A 17,966-nucleotide genomic window follows, 5' to 3' on the forward strand; every position below is an offset into this window, starting at 1 on the left:
GCATTCCATGGGTACTGCTGTGGGTAGTAGGGAAAAGAGGAGAAATATGTTTATTTCTCTCTGTTTTTCCTCTTTATATGTGTGTTGCATTCTGCAGCACGCATAGAAAGAGGAAAATGCCATCAATATTTGTTTTTGTGCAGAAAGGTGTCCCTTCCTGCCCCAAAAACAATCATCCCCGCAACGCAGGCACACTTGCAATATGACGCAAGTGTTTCTGTGTTGGTGTACGGCTGCTGTTTGTTTTGCCGGCGTAGGGGAGAAGGACAGTAAAGCGCTGTATCCAGAAGATACGGTGAATTCCTGCCCCAGCCGCAATTATCCATATTCCGGTTTTTAGCACCCCCCACCCTGCCCCTCCCCCGCCCCACCTTTCTGCTCCCACTGGAACTCCCTCCGCGGGCCGTGGCTGTCCTTCCCTTTTCTTTTGATGCATGGCAGCGCAGCAGGCAGGCCTGCTGCCGTGCATCAAAAGTTTGTAAATGAGGCCCTGAGAGGGATTCATTTCTGTTTTCAGTTTAGGTTTGTGAGTGCAGGGTTCTTTAGCTGAAACTGGTTGCTGTGTGAGTGTGCTACTCTAAGTCTACACTGTGGTATAGGACATCTTATTTCCTCAGTGTTTAGTGCATCCGATTATTCTGAAGCATTTGTAAGCAGATATTTTTTACATTTTCCAAAAGAGCTAAAGCATGCTTGGAGTGCATGGTTAACAGTTACATTACTCTTCACGTTTTAAAGCTGCATTAAAGCATACACTTATAAGCCTGGTGAGGGTTTCTTTCCTGGCTCTTGTTCTAACCAGTCTACACCCTCAATGATTTTTGCTTATGACCCATTGTTAGGAAATAAAAGGTACACCTCATTTATTCTCTTCCTACGCCTCTGCATGCAGCATATCTCCTCTCCTTCGAATTTCTTTTATACATTGGATTTATATGTGTATATATATATATAGATGGATCTCGCTTTCTCTATATATATTATATTATATATGTATATATATACATATATATATATATATATATATATATATATATGTATATATGTATATATATATATATATATATATATATATATATATATATATATATATATAGTTCCAAAGAAAGTTTTGGCGCTAAGCTGATCTGGCCCTTTGCAGCGGTGGGCTTCGGACGGGATCGCCAATCCCACAATACTCCAACCTTTCGTCCACAGATAAGAAAGAACGATGTCCAAGCCACTCGTGACAAAGGGAAGGCTTTCCCGAAACGCGTCGAGTGGGATGTGAATTAAACTCCATTTTGCATACAACTGAGGCTTGGACATCGTTCTTTCTTATCTGTGGACGAAAGGTTGGAATATATATATATATATATATATTATATGGATTCAAAGTGATCCTCGTGCGACTGGCAAGATGGCGGCCAGCAATCGGGCCGTGTGAGCTGGTGTCGGCTTTCTCTCCCCTACCTAGCCGCTGCCAATGCGTTTGCCTCGCGCACGAGGTCCTGAGTAAGCGTGTCTAGCCTGGCGTGTTGAAGGATGTTCTGGCGGCTCTGCGTTTGTCATCACGTCTTCCCGCATAGAATTTTGGCAGCACGGTGCTTCTCCGGCGGAAGCCTGGCCGCACTGCATTGTGTTCAACGAAGCCAGCCAGGCCGGACTGCCCGAACACCTACCAGCGGCAAGATGCCCCCAAAAAATCAGTTAAAGAGCTTACCACGAGCCTCATTCAAAACCGGAGCGGTACCGGCGTCTATTTCAGCCTTAGCTTTAGCCCCTGCTCGTTCTATGCCTCCACCTACAGTACCAGCCAGTGACATCTCTAAAAAGACTGCGACCTCGAAAATGGCGAAGCCGCTGTCATCCCCGGTTCCGGCAATGTTTAAATCACGGGCTGGCTCATCTACTAAGGTCGCCCAGAGCCCTGCTGCTGCCTCTATGATCGTCACAGAGCTTGCTGTTACAGACTCAGCATCGGCTATAGCTTCAGTCGGTAAGACAATGACTGCCACTAATTCTGCCTCCCCTAAGGCTGGGGGCAAAAACACGGTGGGGGATAAATTGCCAATTCTAACTGCCCAAACTGAGCAGCCACAGTATTCAGACACACTCCCCGGGGCCGTTCCAGATATTGGTTCTATACTGGACTTGGGAGCACATGCAAACGGGATTCTGGGAGATGTAGTCCCTAGAGGCTCCACACTTAACCTTCAAATATTAGCCCCGCACAGTGAGTTGTTACAGGTTCTAGTACCATCCGTGAGTTCTGAGATGGATACAGATGGTGATAATTTTTTTTCGTTAACGGAGCACACGGGATCTTCAGTGGAAGATAATGGGCTAGATAAAGACTATACTGACGATGAGGGCAGTGAAATGGGTGATTGGCGCACTAATGAAGTATTGAACTCCATTGCTACTTCTAGTGGTCTCCCTACGATTCGGAAGGCACCTCATGATTCTGGGGCTAATATAGGCTTGTTGGCCTGGGACTATTCTTTCTCAGCTCAGCCCACCCCTCAAGTGTTAGCACCATTTGTTTTGGAGTCTAATCCAGGTTCACCGCTGGCGGAAATTTCACTGGCTATTATCTATCAAACTATAATGGCCCACCGAGAGGAGACGCGGCAAGAAAGTGCTCGAGCACATGGGGCCTGTTAGAGGGTCCAAAATTCCCCGCGCAGAGTTATTAAGACCTGCACCGACATTGCTACCAGGGTCACGGAGGCAGAAACCCAGATTTCTTCACTTGAAGACGATCTGGTGACTCAAAAATCCACGTTGGATGAAATCCAGTCACAAAGGGTAGACATTCAAGCAAAACTTGTTGATATTGAAAACCGGGCATGTCGAAACAACTTAAGAATTTTGGGGGTTCCGGAGGGCACGGAAGGGTCAGACACTCGCCAATTTGTTGTGGACCTGTTCTCAGAAGCATTTCCAGAGGTGAAGGAATGGGACTGGCGGGTGGAGATCCATTGTGCCCATAGTTTTCCCTTTAAACCAAAGCAACGCTTGGGACAGGCACTGAACAGACCTCGTACTATTCTAATTTGTCTGCACAATTTCCTAGCTAGAGACAAAATCTACGATCTAGCCAGGCCCGATAGGCAAAGATCTGGAAAAGGCTGTCAATTTTTTGTGAGGCCAGACTTCTGTCCAGCCACGGTAGAACAGAGGTGGCAGCTTCATCAATTGATTGCCCCCTTTCAATCTAAGGGGGTACAGGTTTTTTTGCTTTTTCCATCCAAACTTAAAGTCATACTTCAGGGCCAGACTAGAATTTTTGAGTCAGAGATCCAAGCAAAATCACTTCTGGACTCATTATAAAAAGATGTAATTGCTGTTGCTTTGTGAAGGCAATTTTGTTTTTGCATTCTGTCTCAAGCTAGTGGGGGCTTTGTCTTTCATAAGGGGTTAATCGTGTGTTTCTAAATATTTTTTTCCTGCGAGTATTTGCTGTCCCGAGAAGGCATATCCCTTTCTCTGGCTTACAGTTTGTTTAATTGGCAGCGACTCTTGGGGGGGGGGGGGGGTGTTTCGCTTATTGCAGCTTCTCCATCACCGGAACTACGGTTCCAGCCTTGTGTGGGGGGTGGATCCCTGAGGGGGGGCGGTCATTCAGGAGCGGGGGGGTTTGGGGGGATGGTTTGGGTTTGGGGCGCATCAAAAATTTAAGCTTGAGAAATACTTTCTTATATCAAGGCAATCATGGATTAAATCAGAGAATATCTAAAATTGTGCTGTTTTTTTCTATAGTTGTTAATGGCATTGGGTAAAATATCGATAGCGTCCTGGAATGTGTGCGGGCTAAATAACGGTAAGAAGCGAGCCCTATTTGCACGGATCATACAAACTTTGCATTTAGAGGTACTGTGCTTACAGGAAACTCATGATCCTTGGAATAATAGGGAATGTCTCAAAGTCCCTGGGTTTGAGTTGGTAGCCTGTTCACGCCAGTCTTCTATGATAAGAGGGGTAGCTATCCTCCTGAAGCGTGGTATAGGCTCCTGTCTGAGAACCAGTCAAGACTCAGGGGGTAGATGGGCTATTGCGGAGCTTTTGATCAATGACAGCTTTGACGGTCTGTACCGTGTATAACTCAAATTTGGACGATCCAGCAGTTATAGATTATTTAAATGTAGAATTGTCCCTGTGGCCCCAGCCTATTTGTTTTTGTGGGGACCTTAATATTAATTTATCAGCCAAATTTGATATTGTGGGAGGGCAGAATTATGTGGGTCAAAAACTCAGAGTTTATAGAGCTTTGCAAGCCCTGGTGCAAGAACATCCTATGAGCGACCTATGGTTTCATCACTGTAGCAATATCGACGGCTCCACATACTTTTCTGCCCCTCATAGGAAAATGGTCCGGTTGGACTACTTTTTTGTTTCAGACTAATTGGCAGGCACCGCATCAATCACTATCTCCCCTAGAATCATCTCGGACCATAATCTTCTGATTATCAACTGTATGATAATGGGCGCTGCTAGAGCACCTAGAATATGGACGTTTGAGAGAAAATTATTGTTAGAATCAACTTATGTAGATCATATGAAATCCTGGTTAAAAGAATTTTTGAATATTAATAGGGGGTCCGCTCCCAGTAAAATAGTCTGGGATGCACTTAAGGCCGCAGTCCGTGGCGAGACTAAAAGCTTTTCCCTTTTTCGCCAGAAGCAGATTCAAGATCAAATAAGGGGGCGGATGGAGGAATTACGCTGTGCAGAGGTTCAGTTGACAAACATGATTAGAGAGGGCGGGGATATACTCCTTAGTCAGTCGCATGTTGCCCGAATAAAGGCTTCTCTGCTGGAGTTCTTTGGCCAGGATCTTGCGTCCAAATATCTGCAGTATCGCTCGATGATGTTCGAGTACGGCGAAAAATCTGACCGGGTCCTGGCCAAACGACTGCAGCAGCGTGGCCTAGCTAACCGTATTTGTGGAATTCGGGATTCTCAGGGGGTTATCCAGGATACCCCGGCAGGAGTGGGTTCAGTTTTTTCAGAATTCTATCAGTCTCTGTATACTGAGGAAGTTAGTGACCGAGTAGTTGACCTTGGGTTTAGCGCCTACATAGATGGGCTCAGTACCCTGAAAATGTCGGATTATAATAACGAGGTTTTAGCTGCACCTATTACATGTGTTGAACTAGAGATAGCGCTAAATTCTTTGGCTAGCGGGAAGGCAGCTGGTCCTGATTCCATTCCTTTGGAATTTTATACTACATTTTGGGCTGAGATTCAGGAGGACCTTTTAACTATTCTTAGGGAAGCTCAGCTTGGTAGGATCCCAGATTCCTGGCGTTTAACAACGATCATCTTGTTTAAAAAAAAAGTTAAGCCAGAGCTAGATCCCGCCTCATTCCGCCCGATCTCATTAATTATTACCGATTGCAAAATTTTCGCAAAAATTTTGCTGGGTAGATTAGCATCGGTAATATCACCGTTGGTATCTATCCGCCAACATGGATTCCTTCCTGGAAGGGACACTGCAGACCATGTCCGCCGTGTCATAGCTCTCTTTGACTGGGCCCAAGCCACATGGTCTCCGCTCGGAGCAATCCTGCTAGACGCCGAAAAGGCGTTTGACAGGGTTGCTTGGGGTTTCTTGTGGAAGGTTTTGTATTGGAAGGGGTTTTCCCCAAATTTTATTCATGCCCTACAGTCATTGTATATAGCCCCCCAGGCAACCCTGTCAATCTCAGGGGTGATTTCAAAACCTTTCGATATTGGCAGGGGCACAAGGCAGGGCTGCCCCTGCTCACCCCTGTTATTCGCTCTGTAAATCGACCCTTTTATTAGTAAGATAGATCTTTCCCGTAACATCCTGCCGGTTAAGATCAATATGGTCGATTTTAAAGCGCTGGCATACGCTGATGATATTGTTGTTCTAAGTAGCAATGTGTCACTCTCTTTCACAGCAATCAAGACCTTGGCGGTAGCCTTTGGACAACTTTCAGGCTATAATCTTAATGTCCAAAAAACCCAGGTTATTCAGTCATCGGCCATGGGATCATCTGATGCTCCAGTTGTGCAAAATGCTATGTATCTGGGCATTAAGATTACCGCTGCAGTTGAGCAACTACCGGAAATGAATATTTTAACCATTATAGATACTGTGAACTCCACTCTGCGAAGGCTTAATAACCTTCATTTGTCCTTATTTGGTAGGAGGAATGTACTAAAGACGTTGGTCTTGCCAACATTTTTATATATCTTTAGGACCATACCCCTGGAATTTGCCCAATCTAGTCTTTCTAGGGCGCAAAGATGCTTTAATAGGGGTTTGTGGAGCTATCATTCTCCGCATAGGGCTGCCAAATGGATGTGTCTCCCACTAGGCAGAGGTGGGTGGTCAATCCCTAATTTGTTGCTCTATAATTGGGCTGCTCTTGTACAGCATCTAGCTGTCCCACTTTTTGCCGCACGAGCCTCACTTCCACCAGCATGCAGTCCGTCTATTTTTGAGACTGGCCTAGGCGCAGACGCCAATGGGACCCTTCTTTCAGTTCTAGAACCCAGCTACTATAAAAAAACAAAGTTCAAGGTTATTCTAGCAATGTTCTCAGTCTGGCGGAGGGTGCGTCGGAAATGTTCAATTCCTAACATCAATTTTTATACACCCTTGGCAGCTGCTAGGCTTTTGCCATCTATTTTTCAAGATTTGGTTACAATCAGGTGGAGTTCTTTGGGTATTCATGTATTTGGTGATCTAGCTCATGATAGTAGTATTGCTTCTTTTTCATTTATAAAAGACAAGTATGGATTGGATACTCATGAATTTTTAAAGTATCTTCAGGTACGCAGTTATTTAACTCAGCTTCTTCATAATGCTCCAACTGCGTTATCTAGAAGCTCACTTATGGATTTGATTTTAAGGAGGGCTCGTATTGGTGATCTTTATCAAAATGTATTATTGGCCCTTCCGGACGACCTTGATATGCAGAATGCAAAATTAGAAGCCAAGTTAGGGAAGGGTGGTTTGGATATTGTTAATGCATTAGAACTCTCTAACTCCGTCTTAATTTCAGGGAGCTTACACTCTCAAAGCTACATGGCCTTATTTGATTTGTATTTCACCCCCGCTAAAATATCAAAATAGGGAGTGTTCATGGGTGTCCAAGATGTAGTCTTACGGCAGCTGACGATACACACATGTTTTTCTCGTGTGTTAAGCTAGACTAATTTTTACAAGATGTTCAATCATTTATTAATACGTCTCTTAAGCTCCCGGTAGTATTATCTGCTGAATTGGTTATTATGGGGTGTGAGGCAGATATATCTGTGGTTAGGGCCCCCCCATGAGGCAGCGTTTCTGTGTATTTCTATGTCGTTAATTCGATTGTGCATAACTTCGGAACGGATCAACCCGGTTCCGCCCACGTTTGTAACCTGGAAGGCAAGGATATTAGCCCTCTATAACTTAGAATCAGCAGTGTTTTTGGGAGGGGGTAGGAGGCGGCGAGAAAGGGGTTTGAAAATATGGGGGCCCTTTAGGCTTTGGTTGAATAACTAATTGTGTGTGGTACTATTATTACTACTTGGTCTCTGTTCTTTTGATTAATGTAAAACGATTTTCCCCAATGCATTCCCCTCCTTTCTGTTCTCTGGACTTTGTATTTAATGTTCATAATTATGTGCAATAGTATTCTGTTTGCCCGGATTGAATCACCGGTTATTTTGTTTTCTCTGAGTATTATCAAGCTGACCAATAAATACAAATTTAAAAAAACAAAACAAAGTGATCCTCGTGCTCCGAGGGCGCTCCACAGCGGGTGCTCTGCACAGGGGCCGGATCCTGGCCCAATTATTTTTTCACAACAAAGGATGCCGCACTCTTGAATAGTGTTTTGCCTATTTTATTGATAAGCGTTCTCCCCACCAACGTGTTTCAGCCACTCTAGGCTTTTTTGCATATATATATATATCTTTTTTTAACAACTTCTTTCTCACCGTCTTTTGCAAAGAAATCCCAACACCAGAGTGGTACGAAGAACGGGCAGCACAACCAGCACAGGTACTGCAAATCAGTTTTTATTTCATTATTTAGTCCTTCATAGTGCTAAAAAGTGCAAGTTGGGGATATGTTTCGGCCAGAGCCTTCAACTGCCCATAAAGTTTTACAATGTGATAAGTTTTTTTAATTGTGGGAAAAACCCTCCCCCACCAACAATCAATCTCAAACAACCACTAGACTTCACAATGGCCTTTCGACATGGCTTCATAGTTCGGTCACCATATTCTGGACAGCATCATATGACAGGAGCGTAATATATTACGAAAACGATAAGTGTCTGATCATTCGTATATGAATTTGACATTGTAAAGTAACTCTGCATAAATAGCGCTGCAATACCACTACTTAATACAGCCTAAGCACTTTCCATGCTAGAACCTGGGTCATGAAATGTAACAACTCATTCATATAGCTTCAAGAGACCTGTTCAGATCCTCCATGTATGTGCAATGGACTGTTCCTGTCCCATAGTCCACCCGAATTGCAACGGTAAAGTACCAATGGTATCTGTCTTTGCAAACTCACACTATATATTGCATCTTCTGCCCAGGTTTCGTCTTATGTTGGTGTGTGCCGACCATTGCAGCCTACATATGCGTGTACTGCCCCTTCATCAAGTGCTTACGAATGTAAAGTGCCTTGTGCTTCAATGTACTTCATTACCCTCCCTGGACTGATTTTGGCCCTGGGAACCCCATCCCCCGAGGTCTGGCCTTTTTTTTTTCTATTTAAAGTGAGGGGGGCAGTCAGCAAATTTAACCCTGGGGACCTCATCCCCGGGGGTCTGATCCTTTCTTTCTTTCTTTTTTTAAAAAGGGAGAGGGGACATGGCCACCCTGGGCTGATTTAGGCCCCACAGGCCGGTGCCCAACGTGTAGTGTGGGTGCCCTGGTCCCACCCAGGCAACCCCCTTTTTAAACATTGGGGACTGCAGGTGGGTACTGAAGGCCCCCGTGGTACCTGCTGGCTCCCCACCTCCTGTGTGAGCTGACATTGCTTTTACACATAGGAAGCAATTCTGCTCCGCTTCTAGTAAGCAAGATCATTTTCTGCCCTTACTTACTAGAAGTGGAGTAGCGTTTGCTGTGGCTTGGCAGGATCCCCATCGCAAACAGGACTCTTGGCACAGATTTGAGCAGGTAAAACTTCAACGGGCCAAGCCTGGTGACTCTATCCGACCTGTGCTCCATCACGGTCAGCTTGAACTTGTGTCTTAGATATCCATAGTTTGCGCGTTGAGCTTTTTGATGCTATTTTCACTAAAATATTTTAAAATTCATAACTCCGGCTCTACTGATTGCATTTTTCTCATTTTGGTGTCAAATCAGTTATCAACATTTACTCTATTTTTCTAAATTGGTTTGGGATTTTTCTGGTGTTGTATTTTCACTTTATTACTGTCTGTGTGCTGCATAAATACTTTACACATTGGCTCTAAGCTAAACATAGCTGCTTTTTGTGCTAAGCTACCCAGGGTTAAGCACAGATAATTTAGTCACTTTTTGTGGTTCCCCCTGCAAATGTGTTTTATTGAGGAGGAGAAATATGGTAGTATTTATGTTTTTACACTTTTTAACAATAGTATTTAATATGGTATATAAAAAACAATGCTGAATCAGAGAGCGACTTAAGGAAGAACAGCTTTTGTGCCAACCACGGACTAGTAGCCGAAAGATCAGATGGAATGTTTCCATGTCTCTTTTCTTCTTTTTAAGTGCCCCCTAGCTTTTTTTTTATATAAAATAATGATTTCCCAAAGCTGCAATTTGCGTTTTGCAGTAGTACAAATAGTTTCGACCATTTAATTATAAAACCGCTCCATTTTGTTTTTGACAGTGAAGAATTACAGTGGACTCTCTTAAGAGACCATAGGCCAGACACCATAAAGAGATGATGTTTGCAATAAAATGTATCTGTCTGCAATCTATTTTTGTGTGTTCTGCTCAGTGTATACAGAAAAAGAGAAAAATTATTCTAGAAAAAAATAGCATTTAATTATATTTGGTCTTGATAATTACCCTTCAATGGCTCTTTAACATCACCGGTACAGTCCTATGCACTCCTTTTTAAGGTTATATCCTAATCTGAGATTCTCAGAACGAAAAGTTAGCCAAGAGATGTTTCTATTAAATATTATTCATTTGAAAGTAAGTTGAATGTTCGATTTCTCACAGCAGTCCCATTATCCTGTTATAACAATACAGTCATTTCATCTGCATGAAGCCTGTTTTATTTGTTCTTCAGCATCATATTATCAAATGCACATTCATAAGCAAATGCAGTTAGTGTAACACTTCGTTTTCAATGGGAGTTAGTTTTTTGAGTGCGAGGAAAAAAGTTTTAATTTTTTTATTTATATGTGAAATTACATCAGATTCATGATTTGTAACTAACAAAAACTATTTATATAGTCTTTTGATACAATAACGCTTCCAATATTCCAATACTATTGGGGATTAACCTCTCCAGGACCTGGTGATATTTATAGTTCTGATTAGTGCTGACCTTTGGACTGGACACCAAGGGGCTTATTTATGGGCAAATGGCATAGGTCAGCGCCGCAAGTCTAAGGGGTCGATTACGATGGTGGTGAACCCGCCACCGGCAGGTTGCTGGTGGCTAGTTCACCGCCATCCTAATACGGTTTTCCGCCTGCCAGATTACTATGGCGGGCAGAAATATGGCAGTCGGGAAGACCGACCGCCATGGTTCCAACAGACAGTCCTTTTCCGACTGCCTGTGGCATTGCCCAGAATGGCGGCATATTATGATGGTCCATCCCCACCAGCTTTTCCATAGCGGTTAATCTGCCATGGAAAGACTGGCAGAGATGGACTTTGGGAGCCCATAGCAGGCCCCCATTTTACCCGGTCACTTTGATTCCCCGGCCCCCTACATTTCCCTTCACCATGTAGCAGGCACCGCATTGATGCCTGCCACGTAGTGCAGGGAAATGCAAAGCCTGCATTTTTTCCCTTGCGTCGTGTGCTGCAGCCAGCAGCATCCGCCGCAATGGTAAACATGTACAATGCAACCTCCACAGTGGCGCCTGCATTGTAACTTGGCCTGTGAGACACCGACACTATGTTTGGTGGTCCCATCTCCGTTAGGGTGGCGGGTGGATGTGAGTCAGCCCGCCATCCTAGTCAGGCCCTAAGTGCTGACCTCTACGGCACTCCCTGATGCAAGCTTTTATATTCAGAGCGGTAGGGAGGCGAAGCAACGGCCTGACAGTGATCAACCGAGTATGATTCTATCCATTTCAGCACTGAGCCTCCCACTCCAATTGTGGCTAATCTATCCAGGAGGATTATATTGATAACTGTGTCGAAGGCAGTCGATAGATCAAGCATGACCAAGACTGTTGGCTGACTCCGTCCACTCTCATCTGCAGTTTGTCAAGTGCTTTGATTATGGAAAACTCAGTGCCATGCCCTGGTCAGAACCCAAACTGTTCATCCTCAAGGAGGGATAAGGACTCCATGAAGTGGGATAGCCTCCTACTCACATATCACTCCACTATTGTCACTGGGAAAGAAAGGAGCAAAATGGGTCTGTAGTTGCTCAAGATCAGTGGATCTGCTGAGGATTATTTTAGAAGGGGAGTAAAATCAAAATCAAATCAATTTTTTTTTATTTGTTTTGGTACTCAACTGAGGACCACAAATATTGTATAAAAGGACGGTTACAGAACAAAGGATTCATTACAGGTTAATATAATGTTAAAAAGGGTTTTAAAAATTTATAGAAATTGTAACATACAAATTCATTAGGTGGTTGTTTGCACACGAGTAACAATTCTTTAACCGATGAAATTCTACATTTACGGTATATAGGATCAAGATGTCTTGACCGTGCTGTTACTACGTTTGCGTTTGGGCATATAAATAAAAGGTGCTCAATGTTCTGATTTCCCCCCTGACAAAGAGGACATAATGGGGATCCACCTGATGTCCATCTTGATGTAAAAGTTAACTCTGGTAAAATACCTAATCGCAGCATTGTAATTGCCCTCCTTGCACCATGTGTAAGGGAAAACCCTAGGTATGTCTGTACATGCTTGTACTCCAATGTCTCAACGTAGAGTTTATACAAAGATAATTTGCTACAGTGTGCAAGATCAAGTTCAAAACTCAATTTAGGAGTAAAGCATTTTAAAAAGAGTTTCAGTTGCGAAGGTGACCAGGTAAGCAAAATTTCAGTGCTGATCTTAGCTATTTGAAATACCACGGTCATATTTCTGAAGAATATTTGATTTGAAGCGTCTCGATCAAAAGTCTCGATCTTTAGCAAGGATCGTAGTGAACCTTCTTTTGCATGAAGGAGATTATAAGCCCACCTGATAACATTAGCAACAGCTGTAGCATAGGAACTTGTGATTGAAAATTCAAGTCTTAAAGCTTGCACCGGTGTAGATTCAGCGACCTTCAAAATTTTCTTCAAAATATTCCCTTCTTTTTGGTCCATATAAGACCACTGTTTTATTGGGATGTATTCTGTGGCATAGTATAAAACAGGGGGAATTTTTGCTCTGTATACTTTTAGTAGTGAGGAGAAGTGCCTATTCCCTGTGGCAGAATACAGTCTGGAGAGGGCCCCGGCATGTAGTTCTGATTTCCTTTTTAAATTGTTGATCTGCTTTATATTTTTCAGACTCTTTGAGAAGATCCTGCCGAGATAAGTATATTCCTCGACCTCTTCTACTTTTTCTCCACCAAGCCTCCAACGATACTTTACACTTTGTTTCCTACCAGAAAAGGAAACGACTTTTGTTTTTGTTAAGTTTGGGATTAAGAAGTTGTCCTTAGAATATTTATATAAAATATCTAGAAGCTTTTGCAAACCAAAGGGCGTAAGGTCCAACATCACAATATCATCTGCATATAGCAGGGCATGTATGCTTTGTGCAGCAATCTTTGGAGGCAGACTTGAACCTTGTTGCAGATGGAGTGGCAGGTCACTGAGGTACAATGAGAATAATAACGGCGCTAAAAGGCACCCTTGTTTGAGCCCGTTAGCCGTATGGATTGTTTTAGTCAAACCTTTTTCACACCCCATTTGGACTTGACACCATGTTTTAGTATGAAGATTAACAACAATCTGCAGCAATTGTTCAGGGATACCTAACCTCCTTAATTTATTCCATAGAGTCGGTCTGTCAACACGATCGAAAGCAGTTGAATAATCAATTAATGCTGCATATATTGACTGAGATTTCCCTACTGTATATTTATCAAGAATGGTCTGAAGTATTGAAATATTATCGGTGACAGAATGGTTGGGTCTGAAACCTGCTTGAAACATTGGTATTAAACCCTGCGAGAATGCCCAGACTTTAAGTCGATCCAATACTTCTGCGGCAAAAAATTTCCCGGTAGCGTCCATCAACGCTATTTGACGATAGTTACCAGCAGTGTTTTTGTTCCCCTTTTTATAGATAGGAATAATGGTACTCCCCTGCCATGACTTTGGTATTTTTCCGGTTTTGAAGATGTGGTTAAAGAGGGGTGAAAGCATCAGGCTCCACTCATTGGGGTCAGCTTGAAGGACCTTGATGGGTATTTGGTCAGGGCCTGAAGCGCCAGTGCTTCTTGCTTTTCGGATATGCATAGCAATGGAGAATGCTGTGGTCTGAGTAATCGGGGTAACATTCCTTTCCAAAGTAGTATCGGAGTCCTTTCCTTCTGATTTAATTGGGTTTGCTTTATATAAATCACTCAAATAAGTTTCCCAGTCCTGAGGTGAGACTGGGATAGCTTGAAGTTTCTTTTTTGTTCCAGTTAATTTAGCAATTAGAGACCAATATTTTCGCTGATTATATTGTTTAGCGGCTATTTGAATGTCAACCCAGTTATAGTCCTGCAGCATTCTTTTAAGGTTGTATTTCTCTCTTCGTAATTGATTTTTTAGTTTATTAATTTCTGCCTGAGTTGTTATTGTTATTGAGAAATTCAAGTATTGTGCTCTAATGAGTTTATTAAGCCTTTTTGCTGTAGGTGAGTTCCGGGTATTGTTTTTATTGTTGTTCTTATTTTTTCCAGGAGTGACCAGTTGTAACTTATCTAAGAGAGCACACTTGAGATTGTTAACTATACATTCAAAATTTGTTATTGGATCGTCTGAATGTATTTTCGTTAGAAGTTGAGTGTGTGCAATCAGTGCGGTTATGTTGTCCAAGGTAGATGAATTCCAGAAAATCCGCCTCTGATTGATGTTGCAGTGCTTAATTTGTGCCGGTGCTTTCCGGTGCTTAGCACCGGCACTTACTTATCAGGGCCGGGTCTACACATGGTGGCGTCTGCACGTCACATAAGGCATTGCTGATAAGTCTCGGCATGACTGTTTTATTGTGCAGAGTGTTGGTATTTCATCCCGGTGAAGTGTTTTAGCTGTGAGAGCTGCCTAAATCCAATATTCCTATAATACGATGGCGGTCGCAGCCCCTGGGTTCAGTCGTGCCGGTGGTGGGCGGGAGTAGGGACACTGATTGACCTTGAATCTGAATGTAATTGGTTCTGCGGGGCTGTATGCAACAGGCAGCGTGCGCAGTTTTTTTTACAGATTGTCACGTGATGCCCTGGCACACCCGCGCAGCCGCATCCCACCCTCGAGTCACTCAGCCCGCCGGTGTTGAGGAACAGAGGCACTAGTCGGCCTGCACAGCTCTGCATATCTAGTAAGTTAATAACGCAGTGCCCCACACTCACCACCACGAGTAAACAGTAAGAATTCCATTGTCATACCAAAGCTGTTTTTTTTCTTTTTTGAGCGTGGTGTCGTAAAGGACCGTGTTGATAGCTCCAGTTCCACAAGATTCCATGATGCACTACTCGAGTGCGTAGTGCTTGCCCTGGCCTAGTAGCGGCCCACGGCCGTCAGCCGTACACATGATAATAATAAAATATCCAGATTCTACACACTGCATCTTATTCTACGCAAAAGACCTTGGTTTGATTGAGAGGTCAGGGAGTCCATGGGTAAGTCCAGTTGTCGGGTCCCAAACAGGCACAGTAGAAGTGTGATTTTATCTTACAAAGGCTGCCGTAGTCTGTCTGGATTTAATTTAGGGCCGGGGAACGGTTAAATTAAGGAAGGCCCTGCCCCGGGCTGGAATCTGGATGATTTAGTTCTTTCCGCGGGCTGTGTGCAGCAGGCAGGTGCGCAGATTTTTCTTCAGATTTCCAAGTCTTGCAGTGATTTTAATTGTCTACATAGCCACTGACCAGCACTTACAGTTAAATATAATCAATTTGCAGCGGGGTGGTGAAGAGAACGTTCTCTTTACAAAACGAGCACAAAGCAGTTTTATGACCGAACTTTGTAAGGTTTTTGCAGCTACGTGACAACACACCCAGTCCTATTTGTAAGATCTCTTTTGAAATTTGGCTCCACTCCTAAAGCCGCGGGAAGGTCGTACAACCTTGTAAAGATAACTTAGAGAACTAGAAGTGTGCAGTAGAGACTTATCAGCACCGGAGGGGCACACATTTGAGGCCTGGCTGGTGTCACAGCCTTTTGCGATCCTGCAGTTGAACAAGTTAATATTTCGATGTTAAAGTAATACCTGTTATTACTAATGTAATTAGAAGCCAAAGGGAAATACTATTATCATGTCAAAAAGTACTGGTATTTCCAGCTATGCATCAGGCGCTCTCTCTAGGAATACACCACACGAAAATACCTTTAATGCAAATATAGTTGGTAAGTCTCTTTGTCTCTCCTACACTTTTTTCACTATCTTTTTCTGTCCCCCCCTCTTTCCCTGTCCCTCTCACTGTTTTCACTCTCGCTCCCTCTTTATTACTTCTTGTTTCCCCCCTCTTTCTTAATATCTTTCTGTCTCTTACATGCCCCCTCTTGATGCTTCCTTTTATTTTTCGTTTTCCGTCGAACCCTTTCCCTCTCTTTTAATACATGCTTGTCATTCTCAGAACACCACAGCCGGACAATATTTTCAGTAATCAAGGCTGACTCATATTTATTTTTTATATGAAAGACTATGTTTAAGGAAATGCATGGCCCTCACACGAGCCTGGTAGTTTTTTCTGCAAGTTATTATATTGAAAGCATGGCAACGTCTTTTTGTTCAAACTGGCATACATTATAATTTATGTCACTTAAAAAAAAATGTAATCTGAAGTTTGTATACATCATCCCAGAGGAAGAATATCCATAAAAAATTGCAGTAGCTTTCTCTTCCATGATAGATAGATTGTTGTTTCTCAACCTACAGCTTTGACTTTACTCTCTTGTTCATGTTAGAATGTGGAAACCTTTATGTTCGCCAGATCTTGGTTTTCTTACAATATCAAAGTCCTTGCAATTGTTTTGGAAAAAAAAGGTACTTTTGGGTTATCGTAGGGAGTGCAAAAACGGGTGCTAACAGTATATTTTGTATAGCTGTTTCATAAGAACCTAAAAGCTGAGCACAACATGGGCTTACTCTGGTTTTGCACTTGCCTTTCCCATCAACTATTGCTTTTTTAAAAGACTGCACTAGAGACAAATTGTTGCCCATAGCTTTAGTAAATGCACTCCTGCTTTTAAAGGCAGTGTTATACTTGCACATCAGGCATTGCCAAAGTGCCAGTCTCAGTGCCCCTGACAAGCCTGTCCAACTTTTTTTAAACGTAGAACACCCATTAGAGGCAACTTTCGAACTCACAAATCTGAAGATATTTAATTGTATGTAGACAAGTACGCCCCCACGCATTCTGCTTTATGGTATAATCCAAGTGAGCTTCAGGAACAGTTTTGAAAAACTCCGACATCACTATTTCATTTTTCATTACTTTAAGTTAAATTACGTTTATGGTTGCTTTTGCTTATGAGGAAGGCTTCCTTGCTAAAATTCAGATCGGGTATTACATCTAACTGTTAGCAGTACCAGTTGAAGATGTGGGTGAAGCCAATAGTTTATGTGGGTGGACCCAGTTGAGGAAGTGGGTGGAGCCAGGGAAAGTAGGTGTGGCCTCCGACAAACATTTGAGCACCTGGACTTCATATTTTACAAATTAAGCACTGTGATGTTGACTTCAATTGTGCTATTATAAAATGTTATCTGGCTTATAGGGGAAGGGGTGGCCATCCAGAGAGTAGTTGGGTGTAAAAATGCATGATCACTCTCATCTATAAAGTTGGTATGCAAATGCGTGACTGTCTCCAATAAATCCATTCCACAGATTATATAGTCGATAATTGAGAAAGTTCCATTTCCCCGTCTAGTATAAGATGCCGGTATATCTCCTTCCACATTGCCATTCAGGATTGTCCCATTTAAACTTGGCAATAATGATAATAACAATTTACCTCTCTTTCCAATGTTTCTTCTTTGTATAGGTTTACCCATTTTCCAATTTCAATATTTGAGATTTTTCCGTTCAGATCTCCCATGATTAGGTATGACATGTATGATCGATCTTCTATTATATGAATGATTGCTTCCATGATATCCTCGAATAGTGCATCTTGGTTAGTGCCGGGTGGGGCATATATGTTAAAGAGCAGAATTGCCTTTTGGGGAGCTGTAATGTGTGTTTTCAATGACACCTTGATACACTGAAAGTTTTCGGATTTGGTTTCGACGATTTCTTGAGCCCATAAGTATTCCTCGCTTAACAGGATTGCTAATCCACCCTTAGGGGCCGATTAGGATGGCGGACGGACTTGCGTCCGTCCGCCACCCCTGAGTAGGAGGGACCGTCCGCATGGGCAGCGGCGGTCCCTCCATGGCAATTAGGATGTGACCGCCAGGGTGGCGGTCACATCCTCTATTATTAACATTGCGGCGGGTGCAGCTTCAAGCTGCACCCGCCGCAATGATAAAAATGCATGTGTTGCATTTACATGCACAAAGCGGCAGGCACCGCACGGTGCCTGCTGCTTTGTGTACGCAAATGCAGGGGGGTACCATAGGTACCCCCCATGTGCACCCCCCATTCACCCAGGGGGCCCGCAACGG

At 43.2% G+C, this 17,966-nt stretch overlaps 1 long non-coding RNA gene across 1 annotated transcript in view; it reads left to right on the forward strand.

The window, feature by feature from the left end:
• Positions 1 to 14,598: 14,598 nt before the first annotated feature.
• The window catches only part of LOC144792391 (uncharacterized), an 85,749-nt gene continuing 82,381 nt past the window's right edge, over positions 14,599 to 17,966 (forward strand). The window contains exon 1 of the long non-coding RNA XR_013602553.1: positions 14,599 to 14,681. This is a non-coding gene — a long non-coding RNA (uncharacterized LOC144792391). The remainder of the gene's footprint in view (positions 14,682 to 17,966) is intronic.

This window comes from Lissotriton helveticus, chromosome 11 (assembly GCF_964261635.1).
Source record: "Lissotriton helveticus chromosome 11, aLisHel1.1, whole genome shotgun sequence".
NCBI lineage: Eukaryota > Metazoa > Chordata > Amphibia > Caudata > Salamandridae > Lissotriton > Lissotriton helveticus.